General features: G+C 36.3%; 1 long non-coding RNA gene across 3 annotated transcripts; it reads left to right on the forward strand.

Moving 5' to 3' along the window:
- Positions 1–3,546: 3,546 nt before the first annotated feature.
- Positions 3,547–6,680, forward strand: LOC145137407 (uncharacterized). 3 transcript variants are annotated; one of them, XR_013721053.1, is made up of 3 exons: positions 3,547–4,307; positions 4,438–4,517; positions 5,474–6,680. It is a non-coding gene; the product is annotated as an uncharacterized LOC145137407 (long non-coding RNA). The 3 variants fall into 3 exon arrangements; XR_013721051.1 differs by having other exon boundaries at positions 3,547–4,517; XR_013721052.1 differs by lacking the exon at positions 4,438–4,517.
- The last annotated feature ends 1,311 nt before the right edge of the window (positions 6,681–7,991 follow it).

Raw genomic sequence — 7,991 nt, forward strand, 5'->3', positions numbered from 1 at the left:
CATAAATTAAACTCAAAATCAAAAATGAAATCAAAGCCCTAACAACACAATTGCACAAACAGAAACACATGTGCAAAAACCTGAAATTAACCCAAGAGGAACCCTAAACCAAAACTTGCATTTTTTTGCTCTTATTCGCGTTTTAAAGAGTAGAGAGGTGAAGGAGATGATGGTGATGACCGATCAGGGGAGGCGGTGGGAGGTGGGTCACGTCGCAAGAGTTTTTATTTAGGTCTAAAGCCACCTTCACCGGAGCTTGCTAGGGGTGGGTTGTAACATCCTGTTTCGAGAAGTTCTTATTTAGGATTATGGACAATAAATGGACCAAATGGAGGCCTTGGGCTTCAATGGAATGGAGTTTAGATTCTATTGGAGGTATATGATGTTGGACAAGTGATTTAAACCTTAGATTGTTCGATGGAAGCTGAGGGGTAAAATGGGAAAGGTTATGTTTCGGGCTTCTTGCATATATTAAGGATTTTAGTTCGAGATGTTTTTAGTCATAAGTATCAAGATAGAATTGTAGAGCTCTTCGATACCTTTCTGTGGATATAAAGATCACCGAAAACGGAGTTGAAACGAAGAACTTATGGTTGTTTAAAGTTAAGCTGAAATAAGGGAGTCTGACAGTACGCTGGACGTACACTAGCTAGTATATTGGGCGTACTAGGCTAAAGGAATGCGTTTTAGGGCGTTACGCTGGGCGTAACTTTAGGTACACTGGGCATACCTCCACAGAGTAAAAACCCTATTTTCATGGTTTTGATCCCTATTTAAGGTCTCTAACCCCTTGGGGGTCCTTCATATCACGAGCCTCTAACTCAAAACCCTAGCCCCTTCTCACTTATTTTGAGCATTGACATCATTTATGAGCTTATTTCTCCATTAGTAGGTGGGATCTTGAAGAACAAGGTGGTGGCAAAGTGTATGGAAGAAGGATTCAAGCATAAATCCAATAAGATTACATCATTTTCTGGACCTTTGTGAGTAAAAAACTTCAAACTTGCTCATTAGTTTCATAGATCTTGTTAATTTTCATATTTGTCACTTTAGTGCATAAAGTTTAGATCTTGAAAGTTTGTGACCTTGTTATGGATAAACTTTATCCATCTAAACATCATATTGATCCAGATATGTAGGTTGGAGACTTGGACTTCATGGATTAAGTTGAGAAAGATGGATTTTTGGTCCCTTTGAGACTTAAAGACTAGATCTCGATTATTTGGATCATCCTAATGAATAAAGTTGGAAACTTTATCCCTTATGGAGCTATTAGGAACAATAAAAATGTGATCTTGGTCCCTTTCTTTCCTCCATGCAAGAGTTATGATCAGGAGCGGGTCTATGCATGCCCAAGGTGGGTCACATGAACCACCTAGTTTTATAAATAATACAAGAAATTATATACCAAAATATTTAGGAACTACCTTAAGATTTTAGAAGGAGCTACCTTAAAGAAAAAAAAAGGGAACGAAAAAAGAGAGGAAGAGATTTTGAGAGGAAGAGATTTTGAGTTGAAACGCAAATGAAGCAATGGAACGACAAGTTACAAATGAATATATCTTTTTTGTTGGCTTTTCGTGCTTTGGGGAAAACTGGTTTGATCGTGAATCTGTATCTTTTGGTTAGATTTTTTTTAAGTAGATTTTAATATCACTTTTCTTTAAATGAAAAATCTTTATTCACACATTTTTTTTATTAATGACTATTAGATGTGAATAATAATTAGCATTATATACATATGTTTTTATATATACGTAGGTAGTTAAGTTACAATGCCAATTTGATTAAAAGAAAATTGTATATATATTTAACTTACCCATTTATAAATAAATATGATGTATTGGTAAAACATGAAAGGACGTTACTTATACATGTTTATTTTTTAAATACGTGTAGATTAAAAAAATTACGTCATGTATAACTAATTTAACAAATCGGCTTTATTCTAAATTTAAGTTGATTTTAGCCAAAAAAAAATTAAGGAATGATCGGTTTACACACTAAAAAAATATGTCATGTATGACTAACCCATTTTTTTCTTGAACCAGCCCTAGTTAGTGAACCACGTTGGTTTCTATTCTACACTCGCAACTGGTTATGATGCCTTAGTTTGTGTATTAAGTTAAGGTTTTGGTGTGTGGACTCCTTGTAGCCATGGAAAGTCATAAAGTTTGAAACTTTATGACTTAGAATATTATTTGGGACTAGATTTGAGCTTTGGATGTGAGATCTTAATGGAATAAGCACTTAATGAAGGAAAATGGAACTGGTCGAGTACGCTGGGCGTACCTGGTAGTACGCTGAGCGTACTAGGCTGGAGCCCTGTAATCAGGAAGGGATGTACTACGCTGAGTGTAGTGACTGAGTAAGTTGGGCGTACTTAGTATGTGTTGACCTCCTTTGACCTTTTGACCCATTGACTTTTTGGATCAGTTTGACTTTTGGTCAAACTTGGGTAGAATTGAGTATTTGACTAAGGTCTCGATTTAGTTTCAGGAAGTTTGGGTTGGCTGTTCTGATGTTGAGGTAGCTGTTGGGCTTCTGTTGAGTAGTTTAGGTGAGTCTTCTTATAGTGTTTGGCAGGTCGAAGGCACCAATGCCAACCCATTGATTATTGTTTATAGGATGCGAGTTGTCTGTGTGACTCTTGCATGTATTGTATGTGTTTGTATGTATACTGGGGGGGGGGGGGATGTGAGACGAGGCCTGATGAATGTGTTGGGCGGCGCCCATCGCATGTTACCGACAGATCTGTACCCGGCGGGGCCCGATGTTGGGTGAGGCCCGATGGATGTCGGGCGAGGCCCATTGTATGTATTATATATGGTATTTTAGGGAACTCACTAAGCTTGGTGTTTACGGTTTATGTTTAAAATGTTTTCAAGTACTTCTGATTTCAAAAGGAAGGGTTGACTTGATCGCACTGCATCCCCTAAAGATTTATTATGCATTGCTTGTTTTATGATTTTACTATGATATTTTGAGAATACTTTTATTATAATCGTCTTTTGGGATAATGAATGAATGTTTTGACTTATTTAAAATGAATTTTTTTGCTCGAAAATTTTAGGATGTTACATAGATGGTGATGAACAAGTAAAGGCATAGGTGGGAGTTGTGTTTCATGGTGGTGGTTGGGGAAATATGAGGGTAGAGGTCTGGGGAAGGAAGGGTATGGGGTTCGATTCGAAAGGGCGAAGATAAAAAGAAAAAGAAGGTGTGGGGAAGAAAACCTCATGAAGATAGCGGTGGATGGGGTACTGAAGCCAACGCGGCCAACTAAGTGGAGAGTGTAACCATGATGCAATTAGTCCAAATATTAAACATTAGCACATCTAAAATTCTTTCACCACAAAACCACACATTTATGACAAACTTAACTACTTTTAAGTTAATAACCCATGCATTTCACTGGATGAAATATAATTGTTAGTTAATGGGACCCTCTTATATATTTATCTATCAAGTGGTACCCATCAAATATATTTATCTGCCGACAAATAAAATTGATATATTTATCTACCAAGTTACAATCTTCAAAATTCATATTTTTCTAAAAACGACCAAACCCTAAATCTGGCTCCAAATTCCTATACAATTAATATGTTAGAGTGTGTGGCTCACCTAACAACTTCTCAATAACGGTGAAATCCATCTGTCATCACCGCCAATCTAAGACACCGTCTGCTGCTGCTACGCCAACGGCGTCTATGTGCGGCGTCCTCCACCACGTATATGGCCGTTGCTGGCTGCACCGAAGGTAGCGTCCATGAGAATGAGTAAGAGGTAGGTGGCGGATGGGACTTAAGGAGGGGTTTTATACGAAGAGAAAAAAAGGCAAGTGAAGGTTCTTCCTCATACCGTCCATCTAGTGTGTAAGGTAAATAGCATTGATAATTGGACACCTGTCGTCGTTACTTCAACAGCATAGCTGTGATCACGATGGGTGGATGGTGTGATCCATAGCTATATAGCTGATACTTCAGATTAACTTTTGGAAACTTTGAATACAGAGCAGCTAAATGAGAAAAATCAGCAACTACAAGGGTTTAGTGTTGTCAGAAGCACGGAATTTCATGATGCTAATGGAGGTTAATACTGATGAAGATTCGTCTTATTTCTACCACTAACAATGGAATGAACTCTGAGATTGAGTGATCATTTGGGGTAGACTTTCCAAGGATAAAATGCAATCAATTGACTAACAATCTCTCAGGAAAAAGTTACTCAAGGAGGAGAATGTTTGTTTGATTCTGTAGGAACATCATGTCTTCAAGTAACTCTCAACAAAATACTTTGTTCAGGTAATTTTAAGTAATATAAATTATAACATAATTGTTGCACATGGATTCTATATCAAGTGCAAGTTACCTGATAAGTAGGATTTGGTTATGATATATTAAAGGAATTGATAACTTATATGAGTTTTAGCAGTTAGGTAGCTAATTTTAAAGTCTGCATTCTTCCTCCATGTTCAATCCTGATTATAAATTTTGAAGAGCACTTGATTGAAGGTGAGTGATTGCTTTTCTGCAAATCTAGATTTAACTGCTTTTGCAAATCAAAAAGTTATATACTTGTTTTGTAGTTCTTGCATTTAGTGAGGTACTTTTTGATCCCAATGTTACTTTCTTGGAGTGCACTTGTTTTACTTGTGTTTTGCTTAAGAAATTGCCTAATTTTAAGTGTGACTTTTTAGCAGAGAGTTTATGAATTTTGGTTGCTAGTTGTAGAAGGTTACACATCAACTGAAATTGTGAAGACAATTTAGAATGTGCCTCAGATTGTTCACTCTATTAATTTAAAACTTAATGAGGAAAGTCTCATGAATTTCTCTATTAAGTTTTGTTCTTTATACATTAAGCAAAAAAAGTTCCATATATAGCGTACTAAATTAAATCATGTCCTCATTAACTCCATTAAGTAACAAAAGAAACAACACCTCCTTGCCTAAGGTGTCACTTATTAAGACTTTAGTGCTAGTGCCCTGTTTGAGTCCTTGAGAGTTTCTAATTGTATCATTGAAGATTTTCCTTTCTTTTTCCAATATTTATATACATTGCCATTGCTATCTGTTCTTTATTATTGCTTTCAGAATCACAGAAAACAAATCATAACCTGCCTCTTCATGGGGGCAAAATGGTATCCCATAAACTTCTAAAAATTAGTTATGCAAACTTAAGAGGAATGTAAAGCATTACAAAAGATTATAACTTAATAAGTGACTAGATTCTAGTTTAATTTTAAGATTTTCTAGTGTTATCTATTCACTTTAACTTCTAAAAAAGTAAGATATGCCACATAAAAAAGTTACCACATTGTATGCACGGAAAGAAAACGAAATGTGGCCTTTCACTCAATTTGATTCTTTGGTAAAACCAAGTTCATAAGTAATTAAGATTCAGACGTTACATCTTATACAAGATTCTTGTTGACATGTTGAGCATTTGCTTTTTGTGAATGTTAACAGGGAAAAGTGGATTTCAATGTGATTTTAAACCATATTTGGAGGTGATAGTTATAAAAAAAAAGTCAAAACATACGGGGATATATATAGAATTACCTTAATACATTAGGTGGCATAAATGAAAATTAAATCCAACTAATCATCTCACCGTTCACTACTTCACTTGAGATCCAAATCCAACGGCTCTTATCCACCTGCCTCTCCTCCACCACTATATATATCATCACATAAACCCTAGTTTTCGTGCATCTACCCGACATCTGAGATCTAACCTAGAAGATGAATCAAAACACTAGCACCAAACTCAAAGAATTCATTTGCAGCAAATGTTATTGTGAAGATCAAAAGCTGATTCACAATGTCTTGTATCGAAGCCAACACCAAAGGTTATGCACATCATGTGTTCTTTTTACATGCAAAGAATTTTTTTGCCCCACTTGTTTTGGTGTCCATGGTCTGATTACACAGGGAACACTCATCACCTGTCAAAGATGTAATTCTAAGTCTCATCCCCTCTGCTTCTCCTCTAACCCTAGTCACTCAGGAGCACCTCCGATGTGTGCAGCTTGTGTGAACCCTGACACACTGATTTTTAACCCTAAGGGGTTGAGAATGAAAGGGGTTGATCGGGTTATGAATGTGATTGATGAAAAGTCAGTGATTTTGTTCTTGACAGCAGCAAAGGTAGGGGGTATGTTGATGTGTGGGGCAAGTGAGGTATTAAAAGATAATGTTGGGATGCTAGTAGCAAAAACTGTTATCGAACGTAAAAATGCAATATTGGGGGTGATTCGTGCTATGAGAGATCATGATTTGAAAAATAAAGATCGGAAGGTGGAGTCACTGCTTGACTTTTCGAATAGCGAGGATGATGATAGTGATGATGATGATACTTCTTGTGAAACTCTGAGTGATAATGGAAGGATGCAAAGCTTAAGCATCGAAGGTGAAGTTTCTGAAGCTGTGCCTATGGAGAGAGATTAACCTTGATGCAAAGGATGATGCTATTCAGAAGAAAATCCATCGTACTAGGTTTCTTGATTATCTTGAAGGTAAAATAAAAAAAAATTATCTTGTGGAATTTAGCAAGTAAAATAGGTTATGTGAGTCCTAATAAGCATTGGTTTATCCATAAACAATTTATAATTTGAACATGCAATGTAATGATGAATGCTATGCTAGTTGTTGTTTTATGTTTGGAAACCAAATATTCAATGCGTTATGTTGTCATATATCTGGTATTAGTGGCTTTGTTTATAATGTTTTTGAGAAAGGGTTATATTTTTAGCAACCCTTGAGGTGGCTGACATAAGAGCCCAGTGAGCCTAACCTAATCTTCAGTTGAAGTTGAACAGTGAACACTCACACTGCAGCCGCTGAGGCTTGAACCCGTGATCATTTTAGTATACCAATGGTGCTAACACTGTAGGTCCATTTAGGTTTAATCCGGATCTATGTAGTTCCATTTGTGTCTTTTTGCTTCATTTTATGATTATGTATGCATATTAAGGTCTATTTAGGCATATCTACTTAAGTGCTTTTTGGAAAATTAGTATCTACTTAAGTGCTTTTTGGACAATTAAGGTAGACATCTACTTGTAGTTTTGGTTTCTCACCTAAACAGCTAATTTCTTATGCTTGACTAGACAAGAAAGAATGAAACATGATGGCTTTCATTTTTATCCCCCATTTTTAGGTGGGAAAAGAATTTGGAAACATTCGTCTCATTGACACTAGTTGCAGTCCCAATCCCAATCCAATGCATGCCAAACACAGGACAATATTCTTCTGTCTTGTCTTGTACTGTATAACAAATGGGGCGTAGTAGTTTCCGAAGTAGGCCATAGTTTTCACAAGTGTGAGTAGTGAGGAAATAGACCTGATTTAACATAAAAGAGACTTAGCCTTATCCATCTCTCTTCCGCTACTATATCATCACGCAAACCCTAATTTCATGCCCTAAATCGATCATCATTCTGACTCAAAGATCCCATTTGCAGCAGTTGTGGTTTCAAAGATCCAAAGCTCATTCGTACCAAAACAAATATGAAAGATTATGCACATCATGTGTCCTTTTTACATGTGAAGAATACTTTTGTCCCACCTGTTTTGGTGTCTATGATCTCATTACAAAAGGATAAAAAACTCATACGTTGTAAAAGATGCAATTCTTGCGTTCATCTCGTTTGCTTTTCCTCTAACCATAGGCAATAAGGAGCACCTTTAATGTGCTCATCATGCATAGACCCTAAAAGGCTAATTTTTGTCCCCAAGGAGTTGAATTTAAAAGGGGATAATGAAAACGATAAGGGGAGGGGATGTTGTGGTATTTAAGTAAGCGAAAGTCTGAAATATCTTATGTACTAGTTTAATTTATTTTGAACATGATGGATGCTATCTATTGTTTTTTTTAATGGCGTATGTTGTTTCATGTGTGGTATTATTGGTTTTGTTTCTGCAAATGGTTATTTTTCTAGCAACCCTTGAGCTGCTTAACAATAAGACTCTCATTAAGGAATTG

The sequence above is a fragment of the Lactuca virosa genome, chromosome 9 (genome assembly GCF_052849685.1).
Source record: "Lactuca virosa cultivar CGN04683 chromosome 9, Lactuca_virosa_CGN04683_v6, whole genome shotgun sequence".
Lineage (NCBI taxonomy): Eukaryota > Viridiplantae > Streptophyta > Magnoliopsida > Asterales > Asteraceae > Lactuca > Lactuca virosa.